Source organism: Vipera ursinii (assembly GCF_947247035.1).
Source record: "Vipera ursinii genome assembly, chromosome: 3".
Lineage (NCBI taxonomy): Eukaryota > Metazoa > Chordata > Lepidosauria > Squamata > Viperidae > Vipera > Vipera ursinii.
In genome coordinates this window covers 159,955,842-159,977,296 of record NC_139516.1, presented here as the reverse complement: position 1 = coordinate 159,977,296, position 21,455 = coordinate 159,955,842, and positions in this window count along the sequence as shown.

Here is a 21,455-nt window from a genome sequence, read left to right as displayed (position 1 = left end):
ACTGTCTGATTCAAGGGTATCCATGGGAAGGGAAGATCAAATATGGCAGCTGTGATTCAAGGATCCTGCCCCTTCTTTATGTGTAACACATGTAAAAATAAAGGCATGAAGCTTTTGATTCCATGGTTACACTGCCATATTAATCCCTCCAGCCCCCTGGCCCACATGCAGTACCTCTGATCAAACTACTTTACTTATTATCCCTGACATCAATATCATATTTTCATCATGTATCTTCCCAGCTTCATTTTGTAGATCATTCATCCCTAATAAAAAGGGATATTCCAGGGAGAGATATTGCAGAAGAGATATTGGGTTGGTTGAGATAACTTGATTTAAATACGAAAAATAAAATATTTTAATATTTTTATTTTTTGGTATCTCAAAAAGGATTTTATATAGAGAAGCTTGGCAAAATATTTAACTGTTACTGTATTTCATAATTCAGAAATAAACCTGGATAATTGAACCAATGGCATGGTTCAATATAAAGTCCATATGTTTATAAGAAATGAATAGAAGTGCAAAGTACAGAAAAGGGTTAGTATGTATATTCTGTGACAACATCCAATTAAGGAATGAAAAATCAAGCTCCTGAAGTAGCACTCAATTAATATTATGTACCAATGTATATTTAGTGTGTTAAAGATAATATGCTGCAATTAGCACTTAAGTATATAATTAATATTCTAGTAAATGCTCATTTACCATTATTTCTCATTCAGTATGAATGAATAGATATATAATTAAAATCTGCTTCCTTTAAACTTGAAGAACAAATCAGTTTTTCTCTTTTCTATGATTATCTTCTGCTTTCTTTCTTTAGGCTATTTTCATTTCAGGTTGCAGAGTTGTTAACCTCCTCATGGTTCATTCAGCTAAACAGGAAATAAACAGTTTTCCAGCTCATTCGGACTGGTTATGCTGGGATTATAAATCTACCAAAGAACACCAAAATATACTCCACAAAATATTTCCAGCCCTCCCATGCAAGGACCTATAAAAATACAGTAAGAGTTATAATTTTCACAACTTATTTCCCTCTCTTTTAGTAACTGCAGATGTACATGCTGAGGGTAAACGAGGCAGAGAAAATGGAACAATACATTGAGTATGGTAATAATACTGCCTTATGGAGGGGAAAACCTTTAACATTGATTCTCTACATTTGGGCTCTTGCTATTTGATAAGCAGCCAACTCTAGCATGTTGTTCATCAGACACAAGTAGGAAGAAACATAAACAGGTGTTGGATGTGAACAGTGGAGTCGGGTGGGTTGAGATAACTTTTGATTTAAAAACATAGTAGTACAAGAGTTTGGGAATTATTTAAGCGACTCCAGTGTCAAGGCTGTATATCTGAGAGTAATTCATGTTTGAAAATTGTTATCTCTTACAAATGAGACTGATTTAAATATTTCAGAATCTGTGGACATAATGTAATAATAAAAGTGCTGGATTAATGAAGATTAGCGGATCTAGGTTTCTTTTAAAACAGCACCACAAACTATAACTTAATCTCAAGCAAATCTGCCTTTTGTATTTACAGTATGTTTGCTTCATTTCATTAAAATAAAATGAGCTGCCTTTTCACCCATGTTGAAACATTTGTGCATATCCATGCATTTTTAACAGATGTTGTTCATTAAAAATTATCTGTTAATTTTCAAAGAAAGATAATAAGGGCAGATTGGAAGAGTGTGTGTGTGTGTTCTTCCATTCAGTTATGTCAATTCTCACAGCCTGCCTGGATATGTCCCTGCAGTTTTCTTGACAAGGTTTTTCAGAAGTGGTTTGTTATTGCCTCCTTCCTAGGGCTGAGAGAAAGTGATTGGCTGAAAGAACAAATCAACAGATTGTACTGTTCTCTCAAATGCCAACAGGAAGCTCAGAAGAAAGACATCAGAAAATGACCATTTCTTGGCTTTCTGTTTCCAGGAGAGCATGTCATATCAAAAAGGAAGCAGCTCCCATGATTGGGAATAATATACTTAACGAACCCAGCTAGCTGCCGTTGATAGCTTTGTTCTTGAATTTAACAATTATCTTTTGAAGCTATCCAAGCTAATGATTGTCACCACCTCTTTAACTAAGTGGGGTGTGAAAAAATTACTCCCTTTTGTCTGTCTTAAATAGCTCGAGGTTAATAATTTCTCAGGCATTTGGATTCAGTTTGATCAAAATGAAATAGTTTTTTAAAATGTAAATGTTCCCACATTTTAATGTGGGATTCTTCAGCTTCCCTTACTTATAAGGCAGATAAGCATGCAAGTGCCTTGTCCATTGTGTTGAATTCTCTCTTATAATCCACAGGCTTCACAGATTCTTGCACATCAAGGGCAAAATGTCAGAAGTTCACTCTTCTCAAAACTTTTTCACTGCAGGAAATGTGAGAAGCTGTCTTTTTACTGGGCATTGTTTTTCCTTATCAAGGTGGTTTGCCTTGAAAATTATGGCTATTTCACTGACCTGGCTTCCTTGATGCCAGGGCTTGTCTTTTTATTATTTGTAGCTTAAGGAGGTGGCCCTTTTTCTTATATTCACTGAATCTGCCAATTTCCTAGGCTGCCCTTCAAATCTTTCTGCAAACTTTCCAAGCAAAGCTTCCTGATGATGGTTCCCTTTGCTTTTTAAATATGACAAGTTCCACAGAAGGAGCAAGCCACTTTGAGATCTGGCCCAATTTCTCTCTAGCTCAGTGACTCACCTCAGTGTTCAACGTCCATAGTATAGGTAGTCTGTGGCTTATGTCTATAATTGGGACCAGAATCTTGGTCATTTGAGGGAAGTAGTTAATAAGTGAGATGCTCACCTGAATCCTTCATCAATGATTGGAAACCTCTACTTCTGGTTGCAGTTGTTAAATGTTCTCCCAGGTCATTAAATGGACAGAGTGAAACAGTCACCTGGTAGAGGACTTCAGCTCCATGCAGAAGGAGAACTTTTGGCAGGGGATAGCATCTTGCAAACCTTCCCTGCTAGCTTCCTAACTGTCTTTCTGGGGAAGTTGACACAGATGATTGCAAATGGCAATGATATTTAGAATATAATAGAATGGAATAGAATGGAATAGAATGGAATAGAATAGAATAGAATAGAATAGAATAGAATAGAATAGAATAGAATAGAATAGAATAGAATAGAATAGAATAGAATAGAATAGAATAGAATGATCGTGGACACTTGGCAACTGGTCATAAATGTGACCAAGAGTTGCCAAGCACCTAGATTTCAATCATGTGACTGTGAATGTGTACATACAACATTTTCCAACAGTGGAAAGTGTTTTATGGTCCATGAAGTATCCTTTTCAAGACCCCTATTAATTTGAACTGTTGTAAAGCAAACAGTTATAACTTGAGGACTACCTGTAAAGAAAGAGCTTGACTATGACCGATGCAAGAGCTCACCAAAAGCATTGAGTGGGGGAAAAAACATAAGAAGTCTTAAAATTAAGCCAGGATTTTCCTTCATGCACCTTAAAGTGAGCTGCAAGATAGAGACTGTAGTTCATTGCATAAACAGAAGAAGTTATTTTGAAGAAATATTACTGCTGCTTTGATACTTCCAGTATCTAAGAGGCAAAGAGTAATGGACCTCCTACTTAACTTAGTTTAGAAAATGCTGTGTTCCATGTGTACTAAAACACATGAAAAGCACTAAGATAAACTCTCAAACTAAGAATAAACAGAACTTTAGAGCTGCCTTTGATAATAGGCATGGTTTTGTATATTTGATTAATAAATAAACTGGACAGAATAATAATCCCAACCAAATCAACCAACCTCTTAAACCATTGCTATGTATTTTTATATCTTCCTGTTTGTTCACTGAGAAACCTTTAAGACGTTTTCTTCAGTAAAATACATATTATAATTACTTTCCCTGTTAATTGAGCTATTTCTTAGCCAATAGTGAATGCTATCAGGTGTTTCATTAATGTGAAATATATTTTTCCTCTGTGGGTTAATGACATAAATGAACAACCATGCACATTGAGTATTTTAGACTTAAAGAAAGTAATATTTTTAGTGGATGATTTTTAACTGGATTTTAATATTTAGCTCTTTATCTTTCCATTAATAAAACCTTTAAGTTAAGATTAACAATAGGAATTAGCAATTCATATTAAAATTGTTTTGTATGGGATATTATGATCCTATGACAAAAGTAGAATAATCCGCTCTATAGGAATTAAGACAAATAGCCATTTGGCATTTCTGAAAGATATTTGAAATGGTATAAATTTTATCCATACCTTTCCTCATTATCCAAGTGGATGATGTCACTAAGATATTGTACTTATGAATTTCATTTAATTAATTCAGCCACATAAATCCTCAAATTGCATCCTCCTTTGTATTTCCTGTCCCAATTTCCAAGAATGGGATGATGAAATCTGGAGGGCAGTATATTCACCATTTGTTGAACTTAAGTACGATTTCAATTATCAAATTTATGAAAATCTCAAGTTGCATGGAGAGAAGGCTTCATAAACTTTCTTTTATATCTCTTCATAGAAGCTGGGTAGAACAAATGAAGAAACCAGGACAAGAGGACATGGTCACAGAACCACAAATACTTGAATTACTGACATGTATGTATCTAACAAATATATTTATTTTCCTTTTAAATAATGGGTGCTAAAATTAGATTTATTGAAACACAAATATAATTGCTTTCTCAAACACTGAGTAAATAATCATAGGCAGGATTTTTTCCTTGGCAATAATTTTTGCTGAGTTCTAGTTTACATATAAGAAGATATTAATATAAATTTATGTATTTATTTTATATAAATTATTATATTTCATCAGGAATCATTGGGTGTATATGTAGGAAGGAGATCAGCCACTATCACACACTTCTCCCAGAAGAACAAAGCTGAAGTCACCAGCCTGAGATGACGGATGAGATTTCGTCGAAACATTGCCCTGATACCTCCAATTCTACGTGAGAAAAAACCCAAATGACCAAAGATCTACATACGGACACCCACGAAAACCTCAGAAAACAAATATATATACACCCAATGATTCCTGATGAAATAAGACACACAATGTAAGAAATAACGCCAACATTCTCAGATACATAAACATTGCTGACTTTAAAGTTCTCAAAATCATTATTATTATATTCCAAAGTACCATCAAAATATATTCCAATAAGAGATTGTGATTTGCTGCTTGCTTGTGTAAATAAGCCAGGATCTCATGATTTTCAGTATTTGTAGAAACAGATCAATTTAAAAGTAGAATAATAATTTCAGTTCCCCTTGCAAGGATGTTTGAGAAGGAGAAGGGGATATGGTATGTACTTTCAAAAGCTAGCTGCACATATTGCTAAACTAGAGCTTGTCACATTTCTAAAAAAGATCTGTTATGTCACCAGAAAGAAATGTTGCGAAGTTGTTGTAAAAACATAAATAACTAATCTAAAACATATACCGGTAGTTGTTTATAAATTATGTAAAATCAAGTCTCTTTTAAGTCAAGTATGAGTCCTGGTGATTTCATGGTCGTAGCCATGTAGTTTTCTTGGCAAAAGCATGGAATAAAAATCATGGCCAATTTGAAATTATGAATTGCCATACAACTCACTGAATTCTGATTGCTGCACCTATCTCCACTATAACTCTCATTCTAAAAAACCCCATTTGTGTCAGCCCTTCAAGGCTGTCTGTCAGAGGAAAATAAAAACCACACAAATTCCTGGAACTCTAAAGAAGGGAGAATTGATTCTTTAAAGAGAATCAAGGCAGGGCAGTCTTGAGTTTTTCCTCTCATTCATTCCTGCCTCTTGGCACTAAGCTGATATTGCTTTTCTTTTTCAAGATCAAGTGCATTTTTTAGAGTGGGCTGTTATAATACATTTAAACAATAATAATTTATAGCTTGGGATTATATATCAAACTAAATGAAACTATAGTTTTAGCACAGTGTGTCAACCTAATTAATTGAGGCTTATTTAACTAGTCATGGTTTAAACAAATCATAGCTTGGAAAGAAGTGAAAGTCCAGCCTAGAAATGTATAGATTCTCTTTGGTGTTTATATGTTTCATTGACTCAATTGATGTTTCAATTTCCTAAATTTGAAACTTGAAAGTATGGTATGTGGTAGTGATTATAATAACCTGTTCACCAAATGCCTGTACAAAAGGGGTAGAACTTCAATCAGCATCTATAATTTTTCCTTTACCCTACAAATGCCCCTATCGGTCACCAAGAATGGTGCTTTTAAACATAAGCATTCTTTTGACTATCACCACAACTTTTTAAATAGCATTGCCCATACGTGTTGTACTTTATCAGTCACAACCCTATTATGGGTAACAGATTCTTGAAACAGGAATGTACAGAATGTAGATGAGCAAATCCCACTGATGAGCCTGAGAACTGGAAAGCAGAACATCTGTTACCCCGAGAAAAACACAAGGGGGAGGGGAATATTGGATGCAAACTAGAAGGAGAGATACTTTCTTAAAGGGACTCATAGCTTTCAGAAACTGTCAGCTGTTTGAAATAGATTCTGTTCCTACGTTACCCTAAAGTTGTGCCCTTTCAAATATCTGGGAAGCTTCAATTTTATATCTGCCTAGAGAAGCTGATAATATCAGCAGTTATGATAGCCCATTAAAAGACAGGATCTCTCCAATCCTCCTCCTCCTCCTCCTCCTCCTCCTCCTCCTCCTCCTCCTCCTCCTCCTCCTCCATAATACAAAGTTTTGGTACTTGCATTTCTCCTAGCCTCAAAAATTGTTGTTTGATACCGATGTTGTATTTCCATTTTTTTCCAGGCGTGCTTCATGCTCTTTGACCTTTTTATGGATGCGTTACATGGTATGGAATACCCAGACAGTCTCTCCAGATGGGCAAACCACTTTATTTGCTGTCTTTTTATGTAGTTTAATATTGGTTCTATTCCAATTCTTTTCTTTATAATCTCATTCCTGATTTTAACCCTTCATCATTCCTCTAGCTTTCCTCAGACATCTCATTTTGGCAGTAACTAACTTTCATTTATGCTTTAAGTGTCTGTGTTTGGCTCTGGTAACATAGGGTGGTCCAAGTTTGTCTGATCTCAAAAAACAAAGAACTTTCATTCCTATTTGAATGGAAGATCATCATAAATTCCCTAGACCATCAACTAGAGTGGGAGGTTAAAAAAAGGGCAGCAATCACAAAATACTTAAATAGTGTTCCTGAAAGCTACATGTGTGTATCCATTAATTTATCAGGAGTCAAGGTTAAATCAAATTTATTTATTTATTTATTATTTAAACTTGTATACCGCCCTATTCCCGTAGGACTCAGGGCGCTTTACAGGGAAAAATTAAAAAATACATACATACAAGTTAAAATCAATTAAAACTAAAATTAAATTAAGTCCCTGAATTTAAACTAAAACCCCATTAATAAATAATTAAAACCCCTCATTATCTTTTTACTAGATATGCTAAATAACTGTTATGTGTTGAAATATATAAAGTTGTGTTAAGCTCTGTAAAGTGAAACTAACTTAACTCCAACTGTTTTGGAGGGAAACTTTGAACATTTATATTTAGGCGGGCTTTTCCAAGTATTGTGATTGGTTAAGGCCCTGTGGGCTCAGAGTATAAATTACAGGAAATTGCTTGCAGTTCTCCAGTTCTAGTTTGAGTCAATAAATGATGTTGTAATTATGCTGGTCTCCTCCTTGCCTACTGAAGCCCGCTACACAATAATAACCACCTTTAAAAAAATAACTGGATGAGTAAAAAACAAAGACTAAACCTATATAGAAAAAACATATTTCAAGTTAGTCCTGCTTAATAATCTTCTTTTGTACCTCCAGTGAGAGGGCTGGTTCTGGAACGGCTTGAAAAAAGAATTCTTTAATTATTGATCTCTTTTCAAATCTCTTCATAATATTGGCAGTAGATGAACTTCACAATAATACCAGGAAGCAAACGTATTGTTAGTGTGTTACTTCCTGATTCTATAAATTCTTCCCAGAAGCTGATGGGAAAAGTGACACTCAGCTATGGTTCTGTCATATTTAAGTAGGCAATAAATTGCAGATTATCTAGCATTATGACCAGACCTTCCAAGTACAACAGTCTCTATGGGGGCATAAGCCAAACCTATGCAGCAATTTTACAATATGAAATTCAAGCTGCTGGTATCAGTGTCCAAGAAACATTTGGATTTCCCAGTCATATCAGTGCAGCTAATTTAGAGAATGCTGCTGGGCCTCAACTTTCCTACCATACACTGTATTATGATTGAACTATCTGCATAGAAGGCAAAGATATACTTCATATTGATTGATACATATTTTCCCAAAGCCCAGCTTTGGCAATAATGCCTGGCAACGCCCAGGAGTAAGTGCACACATTACATGTCCTTCAAATGGTACAATATACATATTATGTAAATGAACAGGTCTGAAAGCTTTTAAGCATGCACAAACTTCACACTTGAACACTTTTCAAAAGCTGTTCAACAGCAATACTTCAACTTGGCTTATTTTTGTACCTTTCCATGGTTTAGTAGCTGAGGAAAAGAAATGAACAAGGTTTATCTACAGTTCCTTGTGTTTTTTCCACTCTCTTTGACTGCTTCAGTTGGAGCCCCCTGGAGTCTTCAGCAGGTGTGAAATGCAAGGTTACATAGCAAAGACCATTTGCCCTTTGCTTTATTGCAGATTGTTCTTGAATGTTTGCCTTTGTTCAGTTGTTTGCTTTTGGTTAAGAGCTCCCTCCTTGTGGTTCAACCAGATATGCCCTAGAGTCTGCTCTCCTTCCAATTTATCAACTGACAGCAATGGTTGTACAATGTAATTAACAGTCAGTGCTAGCTTTTTGGATATGTGCTATAATGAAAGAACCATCTGAAATTAGGACTTAAATAATGACAGGTTCAGGAATATGCAGGCTGGTATTTGTTATGCATTTTAATAGCATAACTTTGCAGCTAATTGGAGTCTAACTAAACCCCTTGGACACATTTCAAGTCACGTCAGTATTTTTTTTTCTCCCTAAGGAATCTGATAGGCTATGCAGCTTAGTACTGCCTTTTTCTATCTTAATTACCATATTGAGTTGTTTTAATGCTGGTTTACTTTAGAAGCATGTGTTATGACTTTAAGCTAGACAGTGCTTCTTATCCAGCTACTGCAATCTCATTTAAATTTAACACCACCCTATCTGCAAGAAATAAGTAGAAGAAAAGAAGCAGACTTATTTAAGAGCAAAACTAGATCCACGATCTGTGCATGTGCATATCATTTACACTGGAAGATGCGTATAATTATAAACCACCCTCCTCTTTTTTGGTGTCAGCATCCCTGAAAGGCTTAAGACAGGAAATGTAACATGCAAATGGATGCCAATCTTGTGTGATGTTGCGCTTTCCTAAATACACTGAAGTATCATTTATACCATTGAAAGAGCAAATTTTCATTGCCCAAAAGCCAATGGCTATTATTTTTGCAGTGTGTGCCAGGATGATTAGTTTGATTTTCTCGAGAAAAGCACTGACGCTCTCAGCACATTTGTTAATAGTGTAAAATTCCATGAATAAACTGTACGCTGAGCAACATGTCCCTGCAAAAATGAATAAAGGGCAGAAGAATTACAGTCTGGAAATCAAACTAGAAAAACAATACCATACTTGTTTGGGCTTTTGGGGACATTATCAGTTGCATATTTATCTCAGCTTCCTATCCTGTGCCAAGTTTTAGTATTAAACCATAATACATTAGCAGGCCATGCTATAATTTGAAAGCAGTAGGAGGCTGAAATACAGGTTGCACATAACAAGTACACTTTGGTCTAATGGTTAAGAACTAGGCTAGAAATTGGGAGACTAAGATCTAATCCTACTTTAAGGCCTGAAGCCAGCTGGGTGATTTTGGGTTGGCTGTTTTCAGCCCTCATAAGAAATCAATAGCAAAACCTTTTTTGGAAAATGGTGGAAAGGAAGCAGGAAGGGAACTTTCTTGGTCGTTGTCATGAGTCAGGTCTGGCAAGAAGACTATATAAACAAATAGCGTTAATGAAATCTTGTTTTGGTTTAGCAGAACAATGAAAACAGAAGAATACCAAAGGTTACCTAGCTAATATCCAGAACATACTGGAGAATATTTTGCCATCATCTACGTTTCCTTTGGCCTCATAGGAGTTTATGATGGATTAAAATATATTTAAAATGTATCTGATTATGCAAAAGTTTCCCCTCATTGTCTGGTGATTGGGGAATTTCACTGGTACTGGATTTTCTGTATAGCCGTGAGCCACGTTTACCCCCATTATTTGAGCATATGTTCAATTATTACAATGAATACACACACACACACACATTATATATATTCAGTTTTAGACTCTTATTTTAGTAAAATTCTGTCACATTTTTGTTTACACAATTTTCCTGTCTGGTTTCTAATCAAAGAACAGGAAAGAAACTGCTTTTAATATTTATAAGTGTGGATTTTGTTTTGCAGCTTTCCAATTTACATCCATTTCAGTGACAAAGTACCAATGCCCTGTGTGATCAAAGTTCTTTAACTCAGAATAGCCCTTTGTTATCAAAATAAACAGTTCCTTTCATGGCCTTCTCATTATTTTTCAGTCTTGAAAATATTTTTTTCCTTGAAATTTTTCAGTATAGCTGAGAATTTTCTGAGATAATAAAGCATCTGCCTCTTTAAACACAGGTTATTTCAGAAGAAGAAGCCACATTGGTTAGTTTTGCCTCTAATCTCAGCTTTCGCATTTCTCATGTTTTGAAAAGATTGACCAATAATTCAGCAAAAATGTATTTTTCCATTTCTTATGTCAGTTTACTTAACCTGGTTCCTCCTCACTCCCCTCTTTTTCATATCATTTTAACCTATATATTATGGCATTAATGGTGTGGATGGGTGTTTAAAAGCAGCCTGTCTACAATCCATTTTATCTTCACAGTTTATTCTCAGTGTAATACAAAGAGACACAAGCAATACCTCATCTAGGATGGGATAATGCTATCTGTTCTCTGCAGCAGCCTTGAAATGCTAGTTGCTAGGAAAAAGTATTAGGGTATAATGTTTTCCTGTTACAATTTGGGAGTGGGTATAATATAAAACCATCTGGCAGATCATCTTTTCCAAGGAGTACTACCATAATTCTATGCTCATATGCAAAATGTAGAATACATAAGTAGTATATCCACCCCAAATGCATGTTTAATACAATGCTACTTTCCCTTTCAGCATTATGAACTTTGCTCTTTTCTGTTATTGCTCATTCCTATAGATTGCTTTAGACTACTTTCAGCTTGCTTCCTGAATGTGGCACAACAGCAGTAATCCAGTAACTCAGTAGGAAGAAAATGTATAGATTACAGGGTACACATTTGGCAATTTTTCCTCCTACTGAGTTAGTAGTAGGTACTGATAAATATGCATGACATCAGGAACATATATTTAAATTGAAATCTTACTGATTCCTGGGCACAGTTGAAAATGGACCTTTAAAATCCTAACTGGCTTGGGATTTAACAATCCCAGGGATATCTTTTTGGTCTGATTTCTAGATAGCAATGTTATTAGATAAGGGCCTCTTAAATGTGACCTCAATTTTTGAGATCCTTTTAGTGGACATACAGAAGAGATCTTCTATTTTGCACCCATTCTGTAGATTGCAAGCCAAAGGCACCAACTGTATACTCAAACTTCCCTTTCTGATGTTTAGGAAAGAAGTCAAGATCTTCTTCTTCTTGTGGCTGGCATGACTAGATGCCAAAAGCGCACGGAACGCTGTTACCTTCCCATCGTAGTGGTCCCTATTTTTCTACTTGCATTTTTACGTGGTTTTGAACTGCTAGGTTGGCATAAGCTGGGACAGGTAACAGGCACTCACTCTGTTACGTGGCACTTGGGTTTTGACCTGCCAAATTGCCAACCATCTGATCAACAAGCTCAGCGTCCTAACCCACTGAGCCACCATGTCCCTAGTTTGCATATAATTACATTCAAATGGATCTCTTGACTTAATGCCTGTATTAGGTGCATTTACATTAAACTTGCTAATTAGTTAGCATTCTATATAGCAAATAGGACTTCTTATTTTTCAGTTAGGAGCATCACAAAGCAGTGTCACTGCTGTCTAAAGTGGAAGACATTTCAACAGAGGAAGGTACTATAGAAGCAAAATGACAGCTACAAACTACTAAAAGCAATGATCATAAATATTGTGTTGATCAATGTGAGTTAATGAATCCTGGACTGGAGACATTGTTCTTAATGCTTTCTATGTTCATTGACACAAGCAAACACTATCACATGGGCAACTGTGTGAATCAAGCACATTTTGCAGATCTGGATAACTTGGTCCAAAGTTTATCTGTATCACATCTAAACAGTGTGTCAATGCTGCAAACATTGACATGTTTTTGCACTGACAATATAAGAGGCAGCCTTTTGCTTTAACTGTTTGGCTTTGAATCACTAAAGAGTGAGAGGAATTCAACCTGGATATTTTGAAAAGATAAGGGATAGCTCACTTCAGAAGGGAAGTGAAACTTTATGTGTTAAACTAATTGGTGAATGTGATTCATGATGTGTAATTAAGGGAGGAAATTCTGTATGATATGATGTGTCAAGGAGAGGAGAATTCAGATTCTGGCATCCATCCATGAGTGCCGATGTTTCGTTCTCATTATTATAGACTTTTAGAAAAACAATGCCTGAATGTAGTTTGAACTGTCTCATTAATTGGAACCATGACACAATGTGACAGGACCAGCACAGAACCTTGAGAATAAAGAGCAGGTCCGTGAATTATATCATCCACTCTTTTAGTTACTGACAGCTTTCCTAATTGCTCTAGTCTGTGACATTAAGGAGGTTTCTAACATCCAGAAGAAATAACCCAAAGACTTATTTTATGTTATTTCATGTAAAGGCTCTAGTTCCCTTTCTATTTTTTCTTTAAGGGCAAAGGGCACTCTCCTAGCTCTTATCTTAATGGGTTGGATGGCTGGGTTTAATTGTAACGAGATGGGGGGACCCGTGTATTTCCCTAAAGTGCCATCGAAGACGTCTGCATACTTATTGCAAACGGCTTCGAGACTGGGTGTACAGTATTTACAGTATTTACCCCCGTTATGGCGATCCCTAACGGTCTGAACCAGTTCAGCCCTATCAGGTTGGTGCGATTTCCCGGCGTTACCAGTACTTCTAGGGGACCCTTGAAAGATCTGTACTCAACTTCCACCTTAGCCCTCCCTTCCAGAGGAATAGGGGTTTTCTGGAAGTCTGCTAGGTGGACCTGGGTTTGCCTCAGGGGAATTTTTCCCTTGCCTTGTTGACAGATCTCCTGATAAGTTTTAAATGAAATTAGGGAGACTGCTGACCCTGAATCTACTTCCATGAGGCAGGGCACCCCCTGAATTCTTACCCTGATCTTAACCTTTGAGCTTAGGCTGTTTACCCTGTCAATTGTTTCTACCAGGGCCCCTGGCGGTTTTTCTCTGCTGGCCTGGGTAGCTGGCCTACCTGGGGAGTTTGCCTCCAAATCATTGATGTTGTCGCGGCCCTTGCTGCGGCACACCGGTTTGATGTGGCCGGTCTTCCCGCAATTGTGGCACTTAGCGTTTCTAAACCGGCAGCTTCCTCGGGCATGGTTGCCTCCGCAGCTGGCGCAGGCGGCCCATTGCTCGTAACGTGGCGGTGGCAGAGGGGGGTTCCTGGACCTTCGGCGGTCCGAAGTGTCGCTCCTCCTTGGTTGCCTGTGTTCCATTCTGCGCTGCAGGGCTTCTCCGTCGGTGAAATCCACCGACTCTTTGCTGTCGCTGAGGGTGGCGCTTTCTTGGAAGACGGTCGCTGGGCTCTCTGGGGTCGTGGTAGTCGGCTTCTTCTTGTGGTTGTACTCGTAGGCCATGATTTCTCTGGTCAGCTCTGCCAGGCTCATGTCGGTCTTGGATGTCAGCTTCTTCTGTAGGCGTTCGTCCCTCAGGCCGATCACCACCTGGTCTCTGATGCGGTCTTCTAGGTCGCGGAAGCAGCAGTTCCGCGCGGCGTGTCGGACCCCAGCGATGAAATCATTTGCGGGTTCGTCTGGGCGTTGTTTCTTCTGGGCGAATTGAACCCGCCAGTACAGTTCGGATCGGGCTGGCATGTAATGCTTTGTCAGCTGGTCTACCAGGTCCGCGTAGGATACTTCGGTGATGGGCACCGGGCTGAACAGCCCCACGGCAGCGTCGTAGACGGGGGTCCGCTGATGTATAGCAGCGCCGCGGCCTTTGCTCGGTCATCGGTGATTTTGCTGACAAGGAGGAATCCCTCGACCTGGCCCAGGTGTGATTGCCACCTTTCGGGATGTCGGGTGTCGAATTCCCTCACGCGACCGAAGTTTGCCATGTCGTCCGGTCCTGGGTCTCGCTCCGTTGGAAGTTAAAACTTCCGTGACAGCTCTGGCCGGGAACTCTCTTCCGCGGCCGTGACTTCAGCTCTGGAGCGATCCCACCCTCGTCGCCAGTGAAGAAGCCGAAGGACCACTCGGGACGACAGGCTAGTTAACTAAAAGGTTTATTAGAGCAAGACAAAACAGAATAACTCGCCCGGCTTTTATAGCCGGCAGCTGTCAGTGAGGGCCAATCAGGAACGTCCATTTTGGCGCCGCGTCTATCTGGACCAATCCGCGTCGTCTGTTCTTGACAGTTCAGGCTTCCGCATGGCTCTGTGTTTTGACAGCCGCGAGCTGTCAGCAGTTGCGCCTGCGCTGTGCGGGGGAACTTTGACAGCTGTCAAAGTTCCCGCATGTTCTCCTGTCAGATTTGCTTTTTCCTCACGTATACGGTTTAATCACCTCTAACTTAACTGTTTACATATATAATACATTAGGTAAAGGAAAAAAAACCTTTGGTCTAATACATTGACATTCACTCCCATTCCTGAAGGAAAATTTTAGTTATAACCGAATAAAGCATTCATTCATTCATTCATTCATTCATTCATTCATTCATTCATTCATTCATTCTTCATTGCTTGTGCACAAATGTTATATAAACATATATTCTATTATTTTCCCCACCCTATTTGACCACAATGGTAAGGAATTCTTGAGGAAGGTTGTATTTTAATTTATAGTGATTACTTTACAATTGGAATAAACAAAGTAATTTTAAGGTCAATTTCAAGCTGTTGAAGACATAATTTTAACATTTCCCATTTGTAATACTACTTTGAGCTACAAGCATAGGTGTGCCCTTCAAATGTGAGTTTGTATTGAGCCTCCAGTTTCTTCAAACTAGGCCTGATATTTGGGTTTAAATATTCTCAAACTCATAATTGACCTCTGTTTTGTAGTTACTGCCCTCTGTGATTATTTGATATAAACCAGTCTTATAATGACAGTCTGATAGTCCTGTAGTCTCTCAGAAATGATTTCACTCAAAAAAATAATAATAATAGGGATACAAATTACTTTTCCCTTATGGGTCTCCCTGAAAATATATTTGGATTTTTATTCTCCAGCTGTTTTATTTTCAGCTGTTATAGGTTTAGGTTTAGGTTTATTCAATTTCTATACCGCCCTTCTCCCGAAGGACTCAGGGCGGTTAACAGGGCATGTATAAATAACAGTACAAAAATTAAAAAGAAATTAAACCAATGCCCAATTAAAATACAATGACAATAAAATAGTAAAAAACCCATTAAAAAACCCTAATATTCCCCATCAGGCCAGACCAGCTAGTTCAAATAAGTGGGTCTTCAGCCCGCGGCGGAAGGAGCGAAGGTCCGATGCCATCCGGAGCTCAACCGGCAGTTGGTTCCATAATGCCGGAGCACCCACAGAGAAGGCCCTCCCCCTGGGGGCCACCAGTCGACATTCTCTGACCGGAGGCACCCTGAGGAGGCCCTCTCTGTGGGCACGCACAGGGCGGAGGGGAGTTATAGCACTAGCAGCAAATTAAAAAATTATGTCCATCTAGATGTAGTTTTTATCTGATGCCCTCACTGGAAAAAAATCCTAAAAGAAGATAATTACTGAATGTTATTTTAAAAATAATAATTAGACTAAAAGTGAGAGTATACAACAGGGGAATGTCGATGTCAAAATAAGACCAGAGTAATTTGTACTAAATGATTTCATGGGTAAATGATGTTAATAATATATGAATGAGACAGATAAATACAAAGGCTCAACATATTTTAAAAAATGTTAAATATAAATAATTAATGAAAATATTTATGTGTTCTAAAAGTCCATTGGAAAACTTGCAGGACCAGAATGTTGTAGTACTAAAAATGACTGAAATTTTACTAATCTGATCAGCCTCATCACTGCAAGAATCTGTTGGTTTCTGGATACCACAAGTAAGGTCATTTTTTAAAAAAAAATTATAAAGACACTTTTGAAATTGGCCATCGACTGCTACAAGTGAGTATCAAGGACATCTTTTATGTTTCTTGTATTAGCTAATTTATTATCTATAATATGCTGAAGTTCATTAACTATAAGATTTCTCTTCCTCCATTCTTATTTTTTTTGTAATTCCCTTCAAAACATAACATTATTTATAACTACACACAATTTTCTTTCATTTCACCATTATATGGAAGAAACAAAGGGATGAAGGGAGGAGTGGGGAACAAAAAACAACCACCACAAAGAAAAGCAGTTGTGACTAGATAAAAGAGGTGAAAGACAATCCAAATAGAACTTAAAAACTGTTTTTTTTATTATTAGCAACACGATCTGTGTCCCAGTGGGAGATCCAGCTGTCCCCAATGTTTTCAGTTATCTTTCTGATACAAAGTATTAATCCATTTACAAAAATCCCAACTTTTGGGTTGTCAGGATTTCTTTCAAATGTGAAGGTAAATAGCAACAGAAAGGACTAGCAAACAGTAATGAAGTGTAAGCCAGCTTTACCTAATACGTATCCCAATAGTAAACAAATACACATTGGTCTGCCACTTCAAGATCAGAAAGGCCATCTGCTGAGCATTTAACGGAATGGAAAGTACTGTTGCTTTGTTCTAGGAATGGATCCAAAATCCTGTAGCTCTCAGATTGAGTCTGAAAGAAGAGGCACTAAAATTGGCACAGTTCTTGTAATATCAGTTCTGTGTGACTTGAGGTTCTCAGGAGAGTGAGTTAATATTTTCCTTAAAAGGGAGAAAAATAGGGGGGAAAATGCACTCTTTATTTTAGTAGCAGTCTAGATACTTTGGAAAGAGGTTGAATTAAAAGCATCTAGTTCCTATTATTTAAATGCATTTTTTCTTATCATACACATTTTATTTACTTCACAGAATTCAATAGTGATAAGGTCAGTATGTTAAATTAGTTGCATTGATGCCATCAAAATTTGCACATACAATGTGGAATACAGACAACTATATGAATACTTGCTTCAATTGTATTCCCAATATACCACTACATCATTTTGTATAAAGATGTTAAAAGGTTCCTTGCTAAATGTTAAGTTTTATTATCAGAGAGCTGGGATAGCTTATTTTGTGCTAGAACCTGACACTGAAAATGATTCACAAGTAGATAAAGTGACTTCTACATAGCTACCCATGTTAGAAACAATTGTATTAGGAGCCTATTTAAAGCTCCTGTGTTTCTTCCAATTCATTTCATTCTCAGCTCTTGAGTTGTACACGTAGTCCTTGAGTTCTTCATTGAATTGACTCATCCAATCAACATCTGCTATACATCCCATTCTTAAGCTGGCAAAAAAAATCAGCATAAATTGCGTTGCCATGATAGCTAAGCTGGTGCTGTGTGGCAGCACAGAATAGAACAATATGGGCTTTATTGTGTTTTGAAGGAAATCTACATTTATGTCCAGACATAAGCTCATTTGATAGTCACAGGTATGGGGGAACACTTGCTAGGAATGCTATATATAGAGAGGGAAATCACTAAATATTTTCTTTGCATAAATAGGAACAAATAATTAATATCTATACTTATTCTATGACTTGCTGCAGCATTGGCAATGAGAAACCAAGGATTATAATTTTGACCTTGTGCCTGGCACCACATGGAATTAGTCCATAAAGTAAGTAAAATGATATTGCAGCATTATCTCTCCCTCCCAAGTAATAAAAACTGGGGGGGTGGGAATGGTTATTTGAAACCTATGGAGATACAGTGAAAAAATGTACTTAATTGGAATAGAATCAGCAATATACAGCCATCTAGTTGAAAATAATGCTAAATCCATGTACATAAGGATATTACTGCCTGGCGCTTTCCAGAATGCCAGTCAGAAACGCAGTTAGGCCAGTTTTGGCTCAGAATTTCAAGTTTACAGCTCCCACACCTGGACAAGGATTGTTGTAATGATGACCTTCAGAGGAGACTGTGCAAGTGGTAAACCATATAAAAATAATCTTAGGATGAAGCTATTTAGATTGTACTATATAGTTTTACTTTAACACCAGGCAATTGAGAGTTCCTACACCTAGGGGCAGGATCTGTTCCTTGAGTTGTCCTTTAGAGTACTGCCAAAGTAGCACTGTTGACTCTGTTCCTAATGACACAGTTCCAGTCATATTATGCTCAATTTGGTCATAAACTCCGTAGTAGCCTTGGCTATTTGTTAACATTTGGATGTTTGTTTGAGAAAGCAAGGTGACTCAAATATGCAAATTTCAAAAGTAATTTCAAAATGTTTACCATATTTCATTTCAATTGCATCATAAGATGGAAAATCAAAGGTTGTCTTGTCATAAAGTTTCAGCCTTGCCTGAAAGTTTTACCACCAAAGTGATTTTATTTTCCTAGCAAGGCTATCTGTCAAAAGCGGCAAAATATGTTCTCTAGGAAGCAGTTGTAATCTCTCTTCTTTAACACTCTAATATTATATATGCTGTGTGGATGACTAATAACTGAAGGTGTACATAACTTGCTATTATAATGATGTAATATTTCTGTTGCAACATACCTGTATCTATCTCTACACACATATTCTATTTTCCTTTCACTGAAACTTAAAGAAGCATTAAAAATGAATAATGATTTTAGTTAATGCCAGCAGCAGAGATGTCTTCTTTAATTGCAAATATTTCAAGATGATACAATTTAGTCAAAATATCAGACATTCCCCCCCCTGCATTTTTAAAAAGTAATTCCCTGTACTGTAATGGTAATGCTAATCAATCTGCAAAGAAGTAGGGGAAAAATGTAATTTTCACTGCAGTTCGGTAAAGATGAGAGAAAGGATGTAGACCTACTTAGGTAAACTTGTGAACTTTTAATATGTGAACATTTTAGTACTAAGTATAATAACCCTCTAAGAGACGCGGTGGCTCAGTGGGTTAGGACGCTGAGCTTGTCGATCAGAAGGTCGGCAGTTTGGCGGGTCGAATCCTGAGTGCCGCGTAACAGAGTGAGCGCCTGTTACTCGTCCCAGCTTCTGCCAACCTAGCAGTTTGAAAGCACGTCAAAATGCAAGTAGAAAAATAGGGACCACTACGGTGGGAAGGTAACAGCGTTCCATGCGCCTTTGACGTCTAGTCATGCTGGCCACATGAACACGGAGACGTCCTCGGACAAGCGCTGGCTCTTCGGCTTTTAAACGGAGATGAGCACCGCCCCCTAGAGTTGGAAATGACTAGCACGCATGTGCAGGGGAACCTTTACCTTTACATAATAACCCTAAGAGAACTAGATATGCATTATTTCCAAATTACTGTCATTCCAACTTCTATATCAAGAGCTGATTGAAATTAGACTAACATATCAGAAATGTTAGAATGGGACAAGTTGCCACAGCAAACGTACCGCTGCCAACTCACTGTGGGACAACTCTCCATGAGCCAAGTCACCACGGGACAATTCAACAATTCAACTTAATTATTTAAAATATTTTTTTAAAAAAATATTTTTATTTTTGTCACTCATATTTCATCTTGTCCCTCCTTTTGCAGCCTTTCTTTAGTGTTTCTATTCCACCATTTCATTGATACTAGTGTAACTATTGTCCCACAGCGAATTGTCCATGGTGAGTTGTCGCGTGGTGAGTTGTCTGAGACCCCAGAGATGATTTGTTTGAACTTTGATGATTGTCAGAACATGAGAGAAATCTGGGAATAATATGCAAAATTTAGAAAATATTCTCTCTATCCAAAGATGACATTTTCACCATCCAAATCAGGATGTTTGAGAATTTCTTTGCAACATGCATGAGAACCTCAATCATTATATAACCTGTTTAAAAAGACTAAGCTGTAGCATCTTGGTCTTTGTTTGGTCCTCCTCTACATTTCTCATAGCAAAAATGTGACTTTGATAAAGGAAAAGGTAGGTGAAATGGGGATCACTTCAACATAGGCCAGACGCCACTAGGTATTTTGAGAATATGAGTAGATTGCTATTTTCTATCAGAAAGTTTATGATATGAAATTTACAAGCCTTCTATTTATTCATCAATTTCAGATGTGGGAGATCTTTAGTGTATGATAACATACTTCCTATAAACAAATCCACACCACTACCACTATTCTGTCTTTTACCCCAAAGTAAAATTAAGAATGTTCATTTTTTTAAGATGTGAGAGAAAAGAAAAATGATGGAAATTACGATGACAAATTACAATTTCAAGTTGAGCCCATGTGAAAGAAGGCTGGACATATCTTTAAAGGGGACTATGTTTTTTTGGTGGCAATTAAGGGATTGGTAGAATATTTGATAACCTCCTATTATGTTTGGATCATCTTTTCCAATATTTGAAAAATCAGCAGGAAAGGGAAAAAAAGTGTGATGTGGAAAATAATTACTTTGAAACTGAGCAATGAAATGGGCAAGCATGATGTGCTAAGCTTCTGGTTAATCTAAGAAAATATTATGTATTTGATTTTCCTCCTTGAACTCATGTCCTCTATGAAAATATCTTTCACTTTAAAAAAATTAAGCTGATAAGTAAAAAATGAGGTTGCAATGCTATGGCAGCTGACTCTAGAATTATACTGCTTTAATGTATAAAACTTTGGGATTGTATAACTAATTTTGAAAACAAGGAATTGAAAGGTCAAGACATCCTTTAAACCACTGAATGGACAGTCAGCAACAAATACCCATGGCTACTTTTGAAGTTGAAATTATTGATTTAAATATATTCCCCCAAAGATTTTTTTTAGTAGACAAGGAGAATAAATCCACTAGGAAGTTGTGTGAGAGCATACTTCATATCCCAGTGCGTGTCCTAAATTCTAGCCAAGTCTTACATACGGAATTCAGTTGTGTAATTTTGGGCTTGTTACACTCTCTCAGCCCAGCCTACCTCAGCAACTTTTTATGGGGAAAATAGGAGGATGGAACATTATATACATCACCTTGTTAATAATAAAAATGCAAATGTGTTCTATAAAGCTAAAGAATAATTAAGTAAAAAAAAAGTAATGGAGAGAGAGTCCTTTCTCATTCTCCTGGCAAAAAGGTATTGAAATGAAATTCCTAGGTACCAAAGGGG